The sequence below is a fragment of the Myodes glareolus genome, chromosome 10 (genome assembly GCF_982192425.1).
Source record: "Myodes glareolus chromosome 10, mMyoGla1.1, whole genome shotgun sequence".
Lineage (NCBI taxonomy): Eukaryota > Metazoa > Chordata > Mammalia > Rodentia > Cricetidae > Myodes > Myodes glareolus.
In genome coordinates this window covers 82565495-82587819 of record NC_142035.1, presented here as the reverse complement: position 1 = coordinate 82587819, position 22325 = coordinate 82565495, and the positions used below count along the sequence as shown (strand labels likewise).

The 22325-nt window shown below is 35.7% G+C and overlaps 1 protein-coding gene across 4 annotated transcripts in view; it reads left to right on the top strand.

The window, feature by feature from the left end:
* Positions 1 to 22325, top strand: part of Lrrc4c (leucine rich repeat containing 4C) — a 1358757-nt gene that overhangs the window by 31643 nt on the left and 1304789 nt on the right. The window lies entirely within an intron of this gene.

Sequence of the window (22325 nt, the reverse complement as noted above, 5' to 3'; positions counted from 1 at the left end):
TATGTTCAACATCTTTAGCCATCAGGAAAATACAAATCAAAACAACTCCGAGATACCATCTTACACAATGAGAATGACAAAGATCAAAACCACCAATGCTAGCATATGCTAGAGAGGATGTGAAGTAAGGGGAACACTCCTCCACTGCTAGTAGCAACGTAAATTTGTAGAACCACTTTGGAGATCAGTATCAGGGTTTCTCAACAAATTGGGAATCAACCCACCTCAGGACCCAGCAACACCACTCTTGGGCACAAAGAATGTTCAATGATACTACAACGATATTTGTTCAACTATGTCTTTGAACTATATTAGGGTTAGGGTTAAGGGTTTAGGGTTAGGGTTAGGATTAGGGTTAGCAGCATTATTTGTAATAACCATAACTTGGGAACAACCCTGATGCCCCTCAACCAAAAAATGGTTAAAGAAAGTGTTGTATATTTACACATTAGAGAACTACTCAGCAGTAAAAAGCAATGACATCTTGAAATTTGCATGCAAGTGGATGGAATACTAAAATGCGTCCTTGGGTATATTTCCAAGAGTGGTATTGCTGGATCCTGAGGTAGGTTGATTTCCAATTTCCTAAACAGCCACACTGATTTCCAAAGTGGCTGCATTCCCACCAACAATGAATGAGTGTTCCCGTTACTCCACATCCTCTCCAGCATAGGCTATCATTGGTGTTTTTGATTTTAGCCATTCTGACAGGTGTAAGATGATATCTCAAAGTTGTTTTGATTTGCATTTCCCTGATTGCTAAGGAGGTTGAAAATGACCTTAAGTGTCTTTTGGCCATTTGAACTTCTTCTGTTGAGAATTATCTGTTCAGTTCAGTACCCCATTGATTCTACTGCATGTACTGGCTTTTTGGGAGCCTAGACTGTTTGGATGCTCACCTTCCTAGACCTGGATGGAGACAGAAGAGCCTTAGACTTTCCACAGGGCAGGGCACCCTGACTTCTCTTAGGACTGGAGATGAAGTGGGCAGGGAGAGTGGGGGGAGTGATGGGGAAATGGAAGGAGGTGGAAAATTTTAAAAAATAAATAAATTTTTAAAAAATATACCCCAAAATAAGTTAAAGTTTGAAATTCATGACAAAAATCTTTATTTAAAAAAAGAAAGCAGCTTTATATTTATAGGTGATTGATGTATGCATTTGTATGTTCATGTGTATGGCAAGGGTGTGTGTGTGTGTGTTTACACCTCTCTCTCTCTCTCTCTCTCTCCTTCCCAGCATTAGGATTGGAGACACATGCATGCAGGCTCTTTTATGTGGGTGCCTAGGACCTGATCTCATGTCCCCATACTTGTGTAGCCAGCACTGTAGCAACTGAGTCAGTTCCTGAGCTCTGAGCTCAACATTAGATTTTTAAGATTAGGTTGAGAGATAAATGCAGATAAGACTAAGTAGAAGTAAACATTTGTAATAGGCAGGTAATGTTCTAATAGAGTGTGGGACTGGGTACAGGGAGTGTGTACAGTACTTGTTAAAAATTGATAGATGAGATACAATGAGTAAAGTCAGTAAAGGAAAGATAGGCATTACGGAATATCAACACATAATATTAACACATACAGTATTCAGAAAGTAGGCATTTGGGGCCCGTATTTTATGCATATAGAACATTTATATTGAAGACTGACTTGCCTAGTATTATTTGTTAGTACAATTAGATAATTTGGGACTAAGGGAACGGAATGTTGGTAAAATCCAGACAACATTTTCCATTTGATAGAAGCTGAAACCTTTCAGAGTTAGTTTATTAATTTCAAATTCTTGTCCTATGAGACTGTACTCATTTGCTGATTTGTAGATTTGTGTGATTGCCAGTCACAACTGAGGAAATAAGCTAAGAGCTATGCCTCACTCTCACATAGTCGATTTTAGTAAGAAAATTGCTCCTTCAGGATATTTACATCATCACAAGTGTAGAACAGATGTCACATACATTTAGGCACTTGTCAGCTTTAATGTCTAGGCTTGTACAAGAGAAAGTCTTTAACAAAGGAGTGACTTTTTCTCAGGATGCACCACTGAACTGTTCACTCTGAAGTGTTTAAGGCCAACACTTATATTTCTCTTTTCAAGCTGTACTGGAACTTTTCCTAGAAACCTGCAGCATAACTCAGTGTTTCTGCCTTCTATAGTATAATATGGGCATTGGGAATTGTGACAATATTCCCTGTGATCATCAGAGTTGTAAAAACACTCAATAGTATTGATAGTATTCCGTCACAGTCTCCCCAGTAATTGTGATATTTTGCTTGCATGTGGACTGGTATATTAATGAGTTGACTTTTACATTTACTCAGCTATGAGATCTATTTCTATTTTAATTCCGTATTAGTATTCTCTAAGGAAATGAAAAATGCCTTCCATCTGGAGTTACGAGTCCTTTATATTTTCTGGGAAAAGCTGTGTGCTCCTGGGAGCTGCTTCAGCTTGGCTCATTACTCAAATACTGTGCTGCAGGAGATAGAAAGCATCAGAGGCTGAAACACCTTAAATATCACAAGTGATGTGTGAGTTGGTTTTAAAGACAAATAATGTTAAATATCACTACAGTGTTGTAATATAGTTAGGTAGACAAAAATAGGAATTAATACATTCTTTTTCAAAACAAGAACAAGTGAGACATAATTTTTAGATAGTCACTGTAATTTTTTTAAATCAGGTACTGAGTCTTTAAGCCAGGGGCATATCTTTCCACTATCACAACACATTTGAAGATAAGGGTAGTCTTTGCACGGAGGGCACCTCATGCAGGTAGCAAAATCTTGTTTTGTTTGATTTTGATGTGCTTGATTTGTGTTATATTAAAAATAATAGCAGTTTAATGACTGGCAAAAGTCTAAGATTTCAAATCATAAAGTTTGGGGTTTTATATACATACTTGATTGACCCATATTTCTTTCTACAATTAAGAATTCTACCTGACCCAAAGTGATGTGCCAGACTTTGTTGACTCCCCATGGGAAGCTTTACTCTCTCTGAGGAGTGGATAGGGGATGGTAGAAGTTGGGGGAAGCAGGAGGAGGGGAGAAAGAGGAAACTTTGATTAATATGTAAAATGAGAAAATATTGCTTTAAAAATAAATAATAATAATAATAATAATAAAAGAATTCTACAAATGGTCAGGATAAGTGTTAACAATGTGTTAAATGCATTAGTTTACTAGACTCTACTGTTGGGGAGGAACTGAGGCTGCACCCTTCTAGGTAAAAAAGACAGTCAGGGTTAGTAAGGCAGGCAGAATTACTTGCGCTGTTCCTCTTGTTTATTTTATTTTTTTCCAAGACTTCATAGAACCGAAGAAATAATACATGAACCAAAAAATAATACAAACCAGGGATTACCTAAGGCTCTTCAAAGTGTATAACTTCTTATGACCAAAGAAAAAACACAAACTAACAATATTACTTAAGGTTCTTTGAGGTGTGTGGCCTATTGCCTATTGTATATTGACCATGATCTATTGGATTTTTTTATGTCCAAGCATTTACAGGCAACTCTGGTTAGACTCAGTGGGTCATATATTAATTTAAAAAAAGAAAAAGATATGAAGTCTGTAGCATGTGTCTAGGAGAAATTGGAGGTAAGGACCAAGGTATATATGCACAAAGTACATGGCATACATGTATAATCTTCTTAACTAAAAATTAAATTAAACTCAAGGAATAAGACTTGGACAATAATGTGTCCTCCTGTTTGATCCTCATTCCAGAGCACAAGGCTTAGATGAGTAGAATTAGAGACCCAGGATCATGCAAGGAAAGATGATAGGAGAAGAAAGAGACCTGCTTGGAGCAAGAAGTTCTCTAGCAATAGTTATTGCATTACAGGTGGGACAATTCAGATAAATGCCTGTCCTCATTCTTGTCTCTCAAGCACAAAGGGACCTGGAGGACATTTTCTTTAGCCCTTCTTCCTCTTCTGACGCTAAAAGTTTAACATTATGTCATGTAAATGTTTATTGAAACATACATTATGTTTTTTAAATACTCATAAAGTCAAAGAATAATAGAACTACAAGGGAATTTAGAAATCATTGTGAAAGATTTCTTGATATAGAACTATTATAAGATCTCATAAAAAATCCAAGATCTGAAACAAATTAAATTGTTGCTGATCTCCTGAGCCAGAAGGGAGATTCAAAGTTTTGCTCATCCACTTCAGGGATGCCCTGTACCCCAGAATATACTTAGACATCATGGTTCTAATCCAAAAAGCTGAGTTCACACTTAAAAGGCTCAAACCATAAATAGTTTGAATCATTTTCCCAAGCTTCACAGTGAATTAGTGGTTAAACTTCAATAAGAATGTAAATCCCCCTTCTTCTAACCCAGAACACTTTACAATTCACCATATTCTTTGCACAATCATTCCGGGACTCGTTTTTGGAAATCAGTTTGCTATAGAAAGACAAACCATTGCTCATTTCGTTATTCATGTAACTAATCATCTTTGCTTTAGCTGATATAATCTACCTATAACAGTCAGGCACTCACATAATATATTTGCCTGCATAACGTTTAGGAAAGGGTTGGCAGGAGAAAAGAATCAGCATGCAGAAGTTGGCTTTTGATTTAAGTTCTTTAAATGCTTCTATTCTTCAGTTCTTTCTGCAATAAGTCTCGATGATTATTTGTGGGCAACCTGTTTTCCTGTGAACACCCTCTGCATTTAAATCAAGGATCACAAAGCCTAACCAGCTGATGCACTGTACATGGAAAAAAGATTATGTCAAAATTGACTAATTTTTTCAAGTTTTAATTGGTATAATTACTTCATGCTTGTAAGCATTTTAGAGAGGATAGGTGCTATATTAGTGTTACTTATTATTTAGCTCCCTCAGTGGCGTTTCCTAGTTTCTGCAATTGCCTTTCTTGAAGTGACCTAATAGCCAGCTTGCCAGTGAAGATTCCCCCCGCCCCCCCTCTCTCTCTTTTTAGATTACCATTATTTAATCAGAAGATAATCTGGGTGACTAATAACATGTAGTGTATTTTTTCTTTGGTCAATTTTATGTTCCCAGAATCTTTCCAGAATTGAGGAAGAATTAAAGTATTACTCTATCCTTTTTTAAATGGTGAGCTTAGCTCTCACAGAGGCCATCATCTGCCAGTATAATGTCCTGCTGTAAACCTCTTTAAAGACCAGGGCCTTCTGCAGGAACTTGCAGAGAGGAATATAATCACATAGAAGACTAGGAAAAAAAGTCTACTCCTCCCTTTCAGCTCTGTTCTTCACATGGGAAGTCAGAAGAAGGAGGCTTAAGAGGATATCTGCACTGGGATACAGATTTGCAATGATGCAATCTTAAGGAGCTGTATTCTTTCTTGTGATGGTGGATGTTTTTCTTCTTATATAAAATGGAGCTTTATATCCCTCCCTTGTCATATGTCTGCTCTTGTATAAAAAGCTTGATTTTCATGAAGATATTCTTAGATCATGTTCCTGGTGAACAGTATCTTGTCTGAGAGTTTCCATGCTCTTAGTATTTTATTCAAAGCCTTGAAATAAAGGCTCATACAGACTACAAATTAGCAAAGGAGAGAATTATCCAGATCAAAAATCTGTTGGACACTATCAATGAGTTAACTCTGAGAGGGAATGAGAGGGAGGGAGAAGAAAGAGAAAAGTAGGGGTTTAGTTGATAAGGGACATAGTAGAGGTTGTTCTCTGTCTTGATTGTCAAGTTTGGATTATACAGTCCCTATCTCCTTGCCCAAGTCCTTTCTCATATTGTCTCTGATTGTAAACATTTGCTTCTCCATCCATGTATACACAGGAAATAATAAACTTGATTTTTTTAAAATAAAAGTTTACCCAAAGAAAGCAGTGTATTTTATTACAAATACAACCCAAACCAGTTCAGGTCAGACCATTTCACTTTCCTTCATTTCAGCAGATGTCCTAAGACATTTTGAATAGAAATAGATTTTATCAAGGAATTACTAAAAGGAGTAACTCACCTCCACTGTCTAGAGCAGCTGCATGTGCAGCATGATGTAGTTAGGATGCCAAGTTGACAACAGGTTGCTAGCTTCATTTGAAGGGAAGGGGTGTGGTTGTATGATATGTGTAGGTTAGGAAGGTTGCCAAAAATGTACTAAAAATGATATACATATAGCCCAAACTAAATAGGGTCCCATATTGCCTAACTTTTCCCTATGTATACTTGCCTCATTCTTTTTCTTCTTTCATTAAACATAGATTCTTTTCTCATACAATATAATCTGAATACATTTTCTTCTCCCTTACTTCTCTAAGTTCCTCCTCACTTCCTCTCCCATCTGGATCTACTCCCTTTATGTCTCTTATTAGAAAAGAACAGGGTCCTACTAGATAGCAATGAAATATAACAAAATAAAACATAATAAAATGAAATTAAAGCCATCATATTGAAGATAAACAAGCCAAAACAACAGGAATTTAAAGAGCCCCAAGAGAAGGCACAAGAATCAGAGATTCACTTATTTACTTATTAGAAGTCCCATAAAGGAATTAAACTGAAAGCTATAGTATATATGGTGCAGACCTGCATGTGTCCTGTGATTGTTGTTTCAGTCTTCGTGAGTTCATATGAGCTTTGCTCAGTTGTTTTTAGACAGCCTGTTCTCCTGGTATCTTTTGACACCTCTGTTTTCCCAACTTCCTCTTCCTCTTCTTCTCTGGGGAATGATAAACTCTATATAAAGGATTTTTTTTTTTTGCTTTTTGGGACTTTAAGGATCATTTGTATAGTGTGAGGTTTTGAAGCAAACTCTGATAAATACAGTTCTATTACAAGTTCATGCTCTACATGTCTCATTGACACCTTAAAACTCCACCCGTAGGCATGTGTTTTAATATGACCACACACTACACACTGGCGACCTACACACTCTGCGGTGCCTCTGTGCCTGTGTCAGCACTCTGGTCAGTTTTATGGTGAAAGCTATGCTAATTTTACAGACCCCCTCCCTTTGCCTAATCTTACTATGTGCCTGTCTTAATTAGTTAGTTACTGTTCTATGCTGGGAAGAGACACTATGATCAAGGCAAGTAATAATAGAAAGGATTTAATTGAAGGCCTGCCAGGCTCTGGAACATTAGGAGAGAGCTCATATATATCTGATCTGCACTTTTAAGGGAGGGAGGGAGGGAAGAGAGAGAGAGAGAGAGAGAGAGAGAGAGAGAGAGAGAGAGAGAGAGAGAGCTTGACTTAAACTTGTGAAACTGTAAAACCCCACTCCCAGTGACACATCTTCTCCAACAACGCAACATATCCTAATTCTTTCTAAGCAGTTCTACAGACTGGGAAACAGACATGTGAGCCTATGGAGGCCATTCTCATTCAACTACACCACCCTCCTCTCTTGCCTCACTGGTTTCAGTGAATTGAAGGAAAATAGGATCTAAGTTTAAAATAGATTCTGAGACAGTGGTCTTGTTTTTTTTTATTTTTTTTGTTTGTTTATTGATGAAATCTTGTTGAAGGCATCTGTTCTTTCTTTATGTCTGTCTTTCCTCGTGGAAGCAGTTGTAATTATGAGTTGAGGCTCTGCACCACCAGATAACCCTCATTTCTTAGAACATATTCCACTTCTTCCCCATTCAACTGCATAAAACAGGTTCAAAATGCTAACTGGATAGAAAAATTAAAATCAGGATAGACACAAGAGTGGAGCTTGCAGGATGAAATTAGCAAAGGAATTATGCTGAGAGAGAAGAATGAAGATGCAGTTCGAGGTCTGAGTGGCCCCACCATCCATCAGTTATCTGAGCACCTTCCAATTTCACACTTCTCTTTGGGTTTCTATTGCACTTTGTGCCACCTAGAGGTTTAAGTCTTCTTCTTTTAAGCTTGTTTTTTAAAATCAGATATTGAATACTCAGACTCTTTCCAGTCAGTTTCCTGGCTCTGGGTGTTCACACAGTTTCTCGTTTTATGACACAGCTAAATTTTTAAATATTACAATACTGTGCAAAGGCCATTTACCAGACAAAGGAGAGTGAGGACAGGTGAGATGCTTTTATCCAACTTACGACTTTGATTTTATAATGGCAGATAATATTCATAAAACGGTGTACTAATACATAGGATTTAATTTAAAATGATTCATAAAAGTAGTTTTGAAATGGAATCTTGTTTTCATATGGATATAACACTTGCCTGTCTTCCCAAGTTTATTTGCTTGTTTTAAGTTGATCTCCATTAACATTATCTCCCATTTATTTTTAATTAAGTAAATTTTTCCTGCAGTTTTATACAGGTAGATAATGTATTCTAATTCCTCTCAGTCTTACCTTCTATTGTCTTCCTTCTGTCTGCAGTATCCTTCCTCACCCATACAAACTCCATTGCTACATTCATTTCATCTTGCTTTTTTCCATGGAGTTAACCAAATTGTATAGGGAAGTCATGTAGGTTCCTTTGCCAATGGGTACACAATTGAAGACAAAGATTTCCCTTTCCAGAATCTTTCAATAGCATTAGTTAATTGGGAAGGTTAGGGCCAGAGACTGACAGTTAACAGGTCCAATCTTGTGTAGGCTCAATGAGCAATCATAGTTGCGCTGGGTTGAAAATTTCAATAGCCATACCATGCCATGAAGACATTTCTCAGCCTTTTCTTCTATCGTCCAGCTTTTACATTTTTTCTTCCTCATCTGTGATGTTCTCTGAGCCTTAAGAGGGGTGATATAAATATCTGAATTAGGTATGAGCTTTTTTTCTTAGTATTATGGACCACCATGACTTTCTGAATCACCATCTTTAAACGAAAATAGCACTTCTATAATTATAATTTTTAGTAGTTCAGGGAACCCTTCATCTGTTTTAAATGAAATGTCAATTACGTCTTCATAATTAAAAATGCATTTACAGGACTTACATGTTGTGGAAACTCCTTTAACCAATAGTTTTTAAGATACCAACCCACTTTGGGCTTGGTCTCATGCACTACAAATGCAGACAAAAAGCATGTGTGGCCCGCTTTTCTGCTGGATTTGGTTTCAGTTCCCAGTGCATGCAGAGTACTGTGGATTGCTACCCTTACTGTGAGTCTATCAACAAATAAATAAGCCTTAGTTACTCCATTCAGGGCTATTGTGGAACTCTTTGATACTGCTACAATTACACAGGTAGCTCACCTTTCTGAAGATCCTTGATTGTTTGGTACAGCCAATAGATAATTTGTAAAGCTTCTCTTTTGAGGACATGATATTTACTAGCAGATTGGGATGGCCCTTAGGGAGGCTTCATGTTACAGTATTGCCGATAGCTATTGACTTAGTTTATTTTTAAAAATAAATGTTCAGTTAATTGGTTGTTGTCTGGGTCTTTTACTTTTTTAAAGGTTGAAAATGATGACTTAGGGATCTAGAGAATTCAATTAGTGGTTAAGAGCACTGTTCACTCTTTTAGACGTTCAAGGCTTAATTTTCTGCTGCCAAGTGAAAATTGATGCATAATAACCATCTATAGTTTCAGTCCCTGTAGTTCTGATATCCTCTTCTGTCACACTCAGGCACTGTTTTTACATGGAGTATAGATATACATTCATATTCATATTTATATGTACAAAGTAAAATAAAATATGTTAAAAAGAAAATTATAGTGTCATAATTATATGAAAGTTTTTAAAACGTATGTCATCTACTTTTATTATATAGGGAAAAACTTGATCACTACTAAAAACATTATTTCTTATAATTGGGAACAAATGATATAATTTATCTATCTATAGATGGAAGTTTATGTTCCATCTGGTACCATAACCATTCAGTCTCAAATAAACACACAGATGTATATTAATTATAAATGGTTTGGCCTTTTATTTATGCTTATTACTACCTAGCTCTTACAACTTAAATTAACCATAATTCTTATCTATGTTTAGCCATGTGACTTGGTATCTTTTCTCAGTAAGGCATTCTTATCATGCTTCCTCTACATTTGACTTGTGACTGCATCTCTGCCTTTCCTCTTCCCAAAATTCTCCTTGTCTGGTCACCCCACTGATGTAGGATTCCCCTCTGTGTGCTGTAAATATGTTTTATTACCATTGGCTAATAAAGAATCTGCTTTGGGTCTCTGGAAGCACAGAATAAGGCAAGGCAGGAATTCCAAGTAGAGATAGAGGAGAAAAGCAGGTGGAGTCGGAAAGATGCCATGGAGCCACCAGAGAAGAAAGATGCAAGCCACCAGTCAGAACCTTGCTGGTGAACCACAAGCCTCATGGTAAAATATAGAATAGTGGAAATGGGTTAATTTAAGATGTAAGAGTTAGTTAATAAGAAGCCTAAGCTAATGGGCCAAGCAATGTTGCAATTAAAACACTTTCTGTGTAATATTTTGGTGTAGACAGCCAGGAATGAATGAGCAGTCTCTGTCTATACTCTACCTATACTTCCTGCCTGGCTACCAACCAATCAGTGTTTTATTAAACCAATAGGAGTGAAAAATCTTTACAGTGTTTAAGAGCATTATCTATCTATCTATCTATCTATCTATCTATCTATCTATCTATCTATCTATTTATCTATCTATCTATCATCCATCTCTCTATCATATATATACTGTACTCATTTACCTATAATGAAAACATGGTATTAATATGTTATGATATTTTCAAGGCTACATATTCATCCACCCTGTTCCACACACAAACCCTCTCCACACATGCACAATCAGAATTTGATTGCACTAAATCGGCAATCTACCTTGTCAATGTGTATAAAACCCAGATAGAGTATATAAGGAGTAGAGACTGACAGGGTGTATAACTCAGAGAGTGGGATTGGGGCTGGAGCTAAAATAGAGCCTCTATGAAAACATTTTTACCTTCAAGTTACAAAATATCATATTAGGAAAAGGCTCGCTCTTGAATATATCTTCTGATTGCATTGTTGAGACTGTGTTCTTAAACAGCACACTTGCTTCTAGTTCAATAATTAAGGTGATAGAAGATTAAAAGGCAATAAATCACATTTTGAAGTCACATAAAAGGGAGCATCATAGCTTGTCACAATGTTCATATAATTTTCTTTCTTGATTTCACAGAGGGTCACCATAATAAGTGTCACAATAACTTCCCATTGACATGTATCTCACAAAACATGAGGAGATGTATTTATTGTATCAAATAACAAAAAAGTAAAGCAATTTTGAATTGCTTTCTCTCACATGATTGTTAAGAATAATACTTTTCTTTGGATCCTCAACTTTGACTTTCTCTTTACACCCCTATTAAAGCCCAGCAGTTAAAAGCTATTAGATAGACTCTCTGCCACATAGCTTTTGAATTGTGGAGAATGAATAAATATATTATCTCTAAGGCTTTGATTTGTCCATTGCAAAATGGTTATTTCAATTTGTAATGTCTTGTAATATCATGAAAATTAAATGAAAGAATACATGCATGTAATATCTTTGGCCTTTTGTTAGGCAGGCACAGAACATGTATCTTTCTTTTATTTATCATTCTGCCTGTTTTATCTTTCCTTAAAGCTCTTCTAAGAATTGAATGATTTACCTGATCAGGTTTGGTGTTTGCAACTATCTGACAATTTAATTCATAACTAAGATGTTTTGTAAATATTAGAAAAAAATAGTGCCCCAGATTTCATTAATTAGAAAAGCAGTGTGCATTTCCCAGTGCTGAGAGATTGCCCCTCATGTGCTCTTAAGTGTGAGCAAGTACAGAGGACAGAGCAAGCGGAAGTCTCTAGTCCAAAGAGAGAAGCAGAGTGTTACCCTGACACAGCTGAGCCCATAGTTTTCACTGTGTGGTCCTGGAAATGGAATGACACACTCACCTGATTGTCAACGGAGCGCTTGCCTGCTGCAATACTGTATTACAAATATTATTTTTTTTTACAAATATTATTTTAAAATCTCCCATGACTGCAGTTTTACCTGGGGAAACAGAAGAGATAGTTTAATGTAGATGCTTCTCTGGTTGCATCTTTGCTCTTTTGCTTTTCTGTTATGTAGCGAACTGAGTTATTTAATCTTTGTGAGACCCAGTTTTTTCATCTAACAAAATATCTCTAGTGTAGAATTGTTATTATAGCCAAATGGTGTAATTTGCCTATAAAACATTGACATGTTTGTATTGATATGATCCAGACGTCATTGTTTTAATTTCTGATATGATCAATAGTGTGTATCTTTCTAATGAGAAGGTTAGGGACCATGACAGAGAGGGAACTTTCCTCCTGTTTTCCAGGCAGAGAGCTCTGATCCCTTCATATAATAGAAACTGCAGACAGGCTGGTTAGACTCATCCAACCAGCTGTATAAAAAACAATCTCTTGAAAACATTTATTCGTGGTCCAAGGAGAGTGCTGGGATGGCCTGTAGAAAATGGCTATGTGGGTTGATGAAGTCTAATACAACAGGCATGGTACTGCCCTGTTAAGTGATTAACACCCAACAAGTTTACATGCTTTTAACTCAGTTAAAATTTGCTTCCCTGCTCATAAGCAGTTCTAACTATGATTATAACCCACATTACATGGTACAATAGAAATGCTTTGGGTTCAAGGCTTAAACAGAACAGGGTACCAATTCTAATTATGCTTCTTATTACTTTTCTGATCCTATGAGAATTTATCTACCTTTCTGAATTGCTCTTGACTGTAAAGATTAAGTTTGTTTTGCTTACAATAATATTAGTTGAAAAAATGAACTGATAAGCATAGGGATTAACATCATGTCTGTCTTCCAGAGAGGCAGAATATGTATTAGCTTTTCTGGCATCCTTGCTTTACTGGTAAATTCCTGTCATAGATGGCCAGTGATTTTCTTTGCCTTGATTCAAGAAGTGTGGTCAGGCCACTGAACCCGAATTTAAACAATGCTAAGAAGGTTCAGTTACTGTTACATATTACTGCTGGGCCAGACTGTGATGATGTCATCTTTGTCAGTTTAAATCTGAATCATGACCCTTACCAAGGAAACAAAATATTTGAAGCAGGACATTACTCAAACAGCGTAAGGATAGTCTTGGTTCTAGTTCAGCTGTAGCTTCACACAGGGTTCTCTTGTAAGAGAAATATATGCCTTGTGTTTTCTCAGTATGGTGGATTATTAATTTAAAAATGATGGCTTTGGAAAGCGTATCTGTATTTATCTCTATGTCTGCTTTTGAAATCAGAGTGACTCTTTAGGTTGGGAGTGTTCTCTGATCTTCATTTTTACTGTTCATCTAACCAAGATATTCCAACCTAGTAATTACAGATGTGAGAGTGAAAGAGTCTAGAATTTTTCCAATTTTCATTATATTTGACAATGTTAATACATACATAACGGTGGATAAACCCTTCATAATTGCTGACCAGCCTGCGTAATGAGCATTAGGAAACCAGGTCATATAAAAGAATATTTACTATCTTGTAATTGTGGAGTTTTACTTCTTCCTTCAGTAGCAACATTTCTTTATTCAATATATTTTTACATGCTAGCAAAACATCAGCATTTGAATTAACAATCACTTAAAACCAAGTATGGATTAATAGAGATGATGTTCTCTACTACTCAGGAGTTTTAAGTTATATGGTGAAGACCAAAGATGTTGCATCAAGGAATGCATAATGTCTGTATACAGTATCTGAACTGTTTTCTGTAGTTAAATACATACATGCATGTATATGTTGGGGTAAGGTGTGAGAGGGGTGCTGTGGGAATAAAATGGAAAATTCCTTGATCAAGTTCCAGCAAACATACATGATCTGAATGATTGCATTCTTGCACTCAGAAAGAAGGTTAGTAAGAGGTATGCCCTATGTGAAATGACAGGAAAGACAAAGAATTCATCAGGCAGTGAATTCCTCAGGTACCATATTCCTATCTACATTGATCCCCTACAACACTGTATTAGTAGCTGGCACACTGCATAAGCTCAAGCAATGATGAGAAAGAGATTTCAAAAAGTAAATGTTACATACACTTTTCAGAGTAAGCCAAGAAACAAAAGAGGATAAAGAAACCTCATAGAAATGATTCAAGATTTAATTTTTGATCCTCTTTCCAGCAAAGACATTTATTTCTGTGTTCTACCTGTGCCGTGTGCACTTGACTTTTTTTTGTTATCAATTACAGCATACTACCAGCTCACCATAATTGTGTATACGTTTTCTTTGGTGTTTACATTGTCAAAGTATGCATAACTGATAAGATGCTCTTATACAAGTGAACAATACTTCGGTATTGGATCACATCCAATTCTGCCAAAATGGACCTTCACTTTCCTGGACTGGGGGAGTGGTCTCTGAATAAATTCAGTCTATCATTAAAGAGCTTAATTGCTCTTTATGGGCAGCTGAGATCACTTAGTGTGTAAGGGATATATCACATAATTCAAGCAACCAGAGTTTGATCTTTAACATATGAGATCAAAGAGGACTTTCTTCACAGAGTTGGCCTCTGACCTTCACAGTCAACTGTGGCATGCTTGCTCCCACATGCACTTATTGTATATACATATATAGTTTAAAAACCTATAACTATTGCATGCATAGTTATATTTCCTTTTATATCTTTCTCTTTCACCATAAAACACCTCACTCAGTAATATCCAGCTTCTTTTTTTTTCATTTTCACATGTGTGTATGCATATGTGTTTGTCTGTGTAGGTACACATGTAATAAGTATGTGTTTGTCCATGTGGAGGCCGAGGTTGGGTATCTTCATTAATAGCTTTCCACTTTCTTACTGGACATAGAATCTCTCAGAGGGCCTGAATTTTGTGGATTAACTTGAACTGGTTGGCTAGCAGGCAATAGGATCTTCCTTTTTCTGTTTCCATGCCCCCAGATTATATATGTGCATATTGCTGCAACTTGCCTTTCAAGTGGGAGCCTGGCATCTGAATTCAGTATCTTATACATGCCTGGAACACACACCTACTAAAAAGGCATCTCCCATACCCTATTTTCTCCATTCTCAGACACTTTCAAAGGTGGAAACAGAGTTGATGCTAAATGAATAAAAACAATAATATATTACTATGAAGCATCATCATCTCTCTCATCCTGTACCCATTGCTACTTCAAAAAATTGATTTCCTTTTGCCTTAAGTGATGGATTCTGCCTTTTGCTTGTTCCTGTCTCACACTATGATTTAAGAATCTATCAAAGTCAGGGCATGTAATGAAGACATACAGCCTCCCTCCAGGGTAGACTTTCCATCAGTAGACGATAAACTGCTATATTTTTAAGTGTCTTCTCCATTTTTATCAACTATTTGAATAATTTTGATACTTTTGTTTGTTTATGAATTTTGTTTAATTTTCCTTTTTGAGTAGTCTTGCAGAGATGAAAAAAATTGACTTTGTAAGCTGAAGAAATTTAATACTTATTATTTATATACTTATACTCTTTAATTCATATTCTTTGATTGTCTTCCATGTTATTCCAGAGAAGATTTCTGGATAAAGTTCAAAATTGAAATCAGTTGGAAGTATTCATTTTTATTTGTATAATTTTGACAATATTTTTATTTTGATACTTTATTTATAAAATGAACATTCATGGGTCTTATCAAGACTTCCCAAAGCAATGATGATTTATTTTATATGTTATCTTATTGAATTCAGAATCCTAAAATTTTCCTTATTTTTATCTAATTAGTAATTTATTATTTAAAATCATCTGAAATAATCACAAAGAGTTCCAATCACATGATTAGTTTTTATTTATTGTCAATGTTTTAAGAAATTGTAAAGTAAATTTAGTTAGAATAATTATTATTGCTGGAGATAGTAAAATATCTGAAAATTAAATGTCACAGACTAAATTTGTGGTCTATATTATGCCCATTCTAAACAATGAAATAACTTTCTATCCTTCTTTTCTTTCCTTTTCTGTTATCAAAATGGATATTTACTAGTGACATTAAGAATATGTTCTAAATATTTCAGACAATAACTGTCTTCCAGTTTTATATTTTATTTTTTATGTTATGGGTATTGATTAACATACTGTGTTAATTACATGTCTTTTGCTCTTAATTGGTATTCAGAAACCCCTGAGAATCTGTGACCAAATCACACTTGACAAACACATAATCTTTATCTTAAAGACAGGGTGTAGACTGGGACAATAACTGTTATCAATACTATTCAAAGTCACTTCTTTGTCATTGTGATGGTGTGATTCCTCATTTAGTTTCAAATCCATCCCAAGAGGTACATACACACACATTTTGCAGCAGAATGTCCTGTGGCCTTGTTATGCACATCCTGTAGGTTATCAGTAATGTTTGCAAGTTGCCTAGAACAGTACTAGAAAGACTCAGGCCATCTTCACTGATACAATAATTAGTCACACCTGAAAGGTGCTTGGTTTAGATGACAGCTTATTAGAAATTAAGCCTGACCTTTATAGATCTCTACTCCATCTAGTGCAATTAATAGGCATGAGCTTTTTTTTTTCTCTTGGGGAAATATAGGAGTCTTATAATAAGATGTCCAAAGTTGAAGGGATGCCACAACAGAGGAAGGTTGGCATCAATCAACCAGGAGCCAAAGTGATGACAGGATGGGTTCCTTTCAACTTTCAAGATGTCAGATATTGAAATTAATGATCATGCCCTAGTTGATGTCACCAAAAGACATCTTCTGACACCTGTGGCAATTTACCTCTCAACTGTGTGTCATTTATCATTTTGAGTCCTATCAGCACTTACATTTTTGCTGCAGAATTATTGGTGTGTGTGTGTGTGTGTGTGTGTGTGTGTGTGTGTGTGTGTGTGTACTCATGTGCACCTGTGCAGAAATGTGTTCATAGGTATATGTGTGATTCTTACTCTTGTAAAAGATGAAAATAAAATCCATAAGGGCATTAATGATTACCTTCTCACATACAAATCTAAATTTATTTCAAAATAAAGTGATGATGATGAGAATAAAAGTACAACAAACAGTGAGCAGCATGGATGCTCTGCTCAGATGAGTGGGAACAAGAAGACCACATTTAACCCTGGGAAAATGAGCTAATTTCCATGTCTTAGAAACACAGTAATATGACCTTGGCAGAAAGACCCTCAGGAAGGAGGCAAGTTTGGGTCAACATCCTAAGTTGGCCAATTTGGTCTTAATCAATTGTTTTCACTGCTTGGCACAATAGCTTGGAGAGCTACCAAACATTCATCCTATTTTGTGGAGAACCACTGTGACATTCTGATTGTCTTACCAAAACTCCTGAAATCCATAGATGATCCTTTGTCTTGTGTTCTGAGCATGTAGGTTTAGTGCGTTTACAGAACATACCATTTCCACACACACCTATATATACATCTGCATATGAACTCTTGGACTGCTTTTTTTTTTATCACTTCCTTTACCTCTTTTGGTTCACTTTTGATAGGGACTCAGACATTTAAAATCCTGAGGTATAGACCAAAGTTAGCTTATGAAGCAGGATGGCATATAAATCAGCTCCCATGTGTTCAATTGATTACAGCATGGGTTGAAGGTGGACACTGAGATGGGTTAAACACTTTTCATCTACGCTGAAAGACTCACTTATCTAGCTTAGATAACATTTCCTATGTTCTTTATACCCCTTCAGATGCAATGCTAGGTCTGTCCTCCCACAAATACTGATGTCAATCTTGGGGGTTAGCTTCAAAATATATTCCTATCAATGATGAATTGACCATGTACTAATTTTGTGATCTCAAGAAAGCACTTATATTATTTCACCTAATCATTCATTCTTCATAAGTGGCATGATAATACCACTTTTGGTAATACCACAGTACTGCTGTATAGCTATAATAAGTAATGACCAAGAACATAGCTGAGTGCCACCTTCACAGAATCTGTCCAGTGAAACAGAAGCTACACCCTGGGTTTCCTGTTGAGCAATATTTGTAATGATATTTTCCCTGTCTGTGGACTAGTTATTCTGGTTTCCCTCTTCTAGTATCTAAATCTTACCAGCATCTCCAACCAGAGATTCTTCATGTAAAAGACTATGAATTATCTCTTTTTATATCTTAAATCACATTGACAATTGTAAACTTTATACACAAATAAAATTTATAAAACAATTAAAATAGAAGTTTATTAGTTGCATGTAGCAACAGTGTACATTTTCACGTTCTAGAGAATGTAACACTACTAACTATTAATTAACACAATTAATTCAGTAACTGTCACTGAATTCGAGTATACCATCAGGAATGCATTTTAATCAATAGACATACATAACAGATTATTCGTACAGTTGTTTAGGTGGATTCTGCTCAACAATTCATGAAAATATCCTTACTGTGCAGTTGATTCTGATTTTTTTGTCTTCCTTCCCTAGGGACATGCCATTTGTTGGTGTGGAACTGATTGTCATTTGATGGATTATAATTGAGCATGGCTTAATATAGTGTGCAAGGGTTTTTATCTTTGTTTGAAGACAGCTAGTCAATTAAATGCATCATTCCTTGGATAAGTAATGAGATGTGCTATCTCTTTTGAATATTTGTTAGCTCCTTTCCATTTTATTATATAGACCTTATTGTCCATTCCTCAGTCACGTTGTGTTCTAATCCTTTTTATCTTCATCTCTTTCTAGATACATTTTTCAAACAAAGCTCATTACTTTTTATTGATGTTAACAATGCAGTGCTTATTATATAACAAATGCTTACTCATGTGTATTGAATCATTGGATGAATCATGAATAAGTGAGATAGTTTTAAGCACAAGTGGAAGTATCTTAGGATGCTACCAGCATGCATTGAATGAGAAAAATCAATGGAATTAGGAAAATGAGATGGATCAGAAAGTCCATTTTGCAAATTGTGTTAGGAGTATTTTCTGTCATTGCTGTAGGCCATAGTTTGGTTCCCAGAACCATGCTGGGTAGCTCACAACCACCTGTAATTCCATTTCCAGAGGATCTAATGTCTTCTTTGGTTCTCCCCAGAAAGTAACTTGCATGTGAACATACATGAACAGAAGCACATACACACAAAACACCACATAAATCACACACAAGTACAAACATTCATAGATGTGTATATGTGCATGTGTGCTATAATTCTGCTAATGTTTATTTAGTCTGACAATCTTCTCAGTTAAACTGGGAACTCCATGAAACTATGGTTGCCAAGACCTTACTTCAGTTCTCCTTATACACTTACTATCAGGCAGGAGGTGACAGAAGATAGTCACTGAATAAGTAGTATGAAAATTCTCCATATTGCTTGTCCAAGAATGGTTCTACAGAACTTCCTCGACAGTGATTTTAGTCTGTAGTAAACTCCAGTGAGAAACCATGCATGGCTACCTAACACTTTATATATCACTGATATATTTATTCATTGAGAGCAGATTTTTAGTGGTGTTTGATCTTAATTTTATTTTAAATGTACAGAGCCATGTGCACTCCCTGGTACTTAAGCACACAGCCTTATAGAGCACTCCCCTTTTCACCATTGAAGATTGTCTTCCAAAAACCATGGTGCATCTTCTTTCTTTCCATTAACACACAGTAAAATTTGATGTGCTTCTTCTAGAACCATTCATATATTTTCTACATAATATTTGACTTATTACCTGAGTGTCTTTGTACATGTTGTTTCTTTTTCTGAAACTATTAACTTTATTACAGAGTGATTTCAAAAACCAATATCGGCATGACTGTTGTAACATAGCAGCAATTCTATTTTTCTGAGGCATTTATTTTTTGATACATAGAAAGGTGCCCCATACTCCCATTATTCCACTGGAAGGATAGTTGTAGGTAGAGAGCAGTTAAAAAAAACTATGCTTTTGGCTTGGTAGAACCATATGAATAGGTTTCATAGTTACAGATTTATCAGTTGAGTAGACAAAAGCAGCTGAGAGGATAATATATACCTAGAGATGGCCAGGATTAGGTAAAGAAAGATGTTTATTAAATATCACTGATTAAATTCAGCACATCTACCCACTATAGTCATCCAGCTACATTTTACTCTTACTGAAACCAATGTCCAGTAAATCACTTTAAGTTGTCCACATTGTAACTAGCTGTCCTAAGCAGTGGACCCATAACATTGCCTGATCCCTCATCAGAGGGTTTTAAACATTCTTGCATTAACTCTTCTTAAAAATTAACACCTGAAACAACTGGATTCTTCTTTATTGATCTTAAGGATTTGACTCTTGTGTTAAGTTTGTATTTCTCAATAATCTGTTCACATTCTAAAATTTTCTAAATCTAATTTTTAGAAAGCTCATTACTATAAATTCTTCCTTTTCCCTTTCAGCAACACAACACAACACCATTAAACAGGAACATTGTAATTCTGTGCAATTTGTATCAAATAACAAATCTTTAGTTGATGTAAAAAAAAATTAGTCATCAAGAATTAGCCATCTGCTTCTCTAATCTCCTTAAAGTGCCATATCAAATTGGCAGACACCATTGGATTTTTAGGAGAAAAAAATCTGTGCTGTGAAAAACTGACATTAAAGGTTTATGTCCTCTTCTTGTGGCCCAATAAACAATATTAATGGTGAAGCATGCAAAGGATTAATAGCTCTTTCTTGCAAGAGACCCAGTTATAGCAATCCTGAGGAATTCTGCAGGCTAAAATATGAGCCTTACAGTACTTCCAAAGCATAAATTATTTGTTTTTCTTTACTGTGAAGGAGAGCCTGTCACTCCAAAGGCAATTTTTCTCTTTGATCCTTTGTACTGTAATTTCATGCCCTGGTTGTGATGTGCCCGCCCACATAGCGTATGTTCTTCTTGCAACTCTTAGCTTTGAAATCTACTCCTCTGCATCAGCCATTCTTCCAAAATAAACATACTACTAAGAAAATTGGCATTTTCATTTCCATGTGTATGAAATATATTCAGGAACATTTTATGAAAAAGATAAAAACAAGCCTGTGTGTGAATTATAAAGTTTCTTGCTCTATCTTAGACTTAACTATTTTCTTTAAGGTTTATTCATTTTATGAGTATGCCTGTGTGTAGGTACGCACTCTATGTGCATGTAAATGCCCACAGAAGTCAGAAGAGGCCATCATTTCTCCTGCAGTGACAGTTCAGGTGGTTGAGAGTCACACAACTTTGGTACTGGGAACCAAGTTCAAGTCCTCTAGAAGAACAGAAAATGCCCTCAACATCTAAGTCATCATTCTAGCCCCTGAACTATAAAGTTACAGAAGTTAATGCCATCAAGCTATCATCTAAGTTTTCAGGATATTAGCATTTATTAATTCAACTGTTTTGGTTTATGAATAAATGACACAAGTCAATGACATAACACGCAACTGGCGATAGCTACTTGCTTTCTAAATTTTAGGTACTTTTCTTATTTCCTTCTAGATCATTCCAGTTTATCCTTGCAGACTTTGTTTTTCAAGAGTGTGGGCTAAAATTTTCCAACCAGAAATTTTCCAATTGGTTTCTTGGCCAACAGGAATAAGTTTGACTGACTGTAGTTAAGATTGGTGGCAAGCTGTTCTTTGGCAAAGACCCAGCAAGGCCCTCTGCACAACTGTCTTGAACATTACATTTAAAAATTAACCAATGTAGGTTGGGAAGTCAGGGCTTGCTATGGTGGTCTATGCATTGTTATTATTATTATTCTCATTGTAAAAAGATTATCATGTGATTATTATTACTAGCAAGTTATTTAGTATGCCTTAGTTTCCATATCTTCAAGTACAACTAATAACCATAGAGAATGGATGTTGCAATTGAATTAGAAACTATTTAACATATGGTGTATAATAGAGGTTTAGTATGCAATGATTTGTCTTACCAAAATCGTAAGGCATTAATGTTTGGATTTTACTAATCAGTAAGTTATTTACTGACACAGTCATAACATTCTCATGATACTAGCTGTAAAACAACTGAGTACATTAATTATAGAAGACACAGAAATTTTCCCATTTTAGAAAGAGCAAGTGTTCAAAGGACAGAGAAGATATAGAGAAAAAAGTACATTATGAGATGTCCAGTATAGTCTTTCACAATCACATTAATCTCTTCTTATGTTCTGATGCACAACATTTTAAGAAGCTGAAGATGAAAATTTTGTTGATGATAAAGCTTGACTAGTTTGGGGACTTGGACCAACTGCTCTTACCTAAAGTCACTGATACTTGAGGGTATTGGAAAAGGAGGTGGAATTCACAGTTGTAATTTGGTATTTAGTGTCTTCAGCTAATAATCACAAGGCTCCACATTACGTAAAATAATCTCCCCATAATGAAGAATTATTAAAACCCCAAAGGCAAAAATTGAAATTCATTAAATAAAGGGAAAGAAAGGGAATGGTGATATTAGGTAGATGGAAAGATTAGATATGACTTTTCTTAGA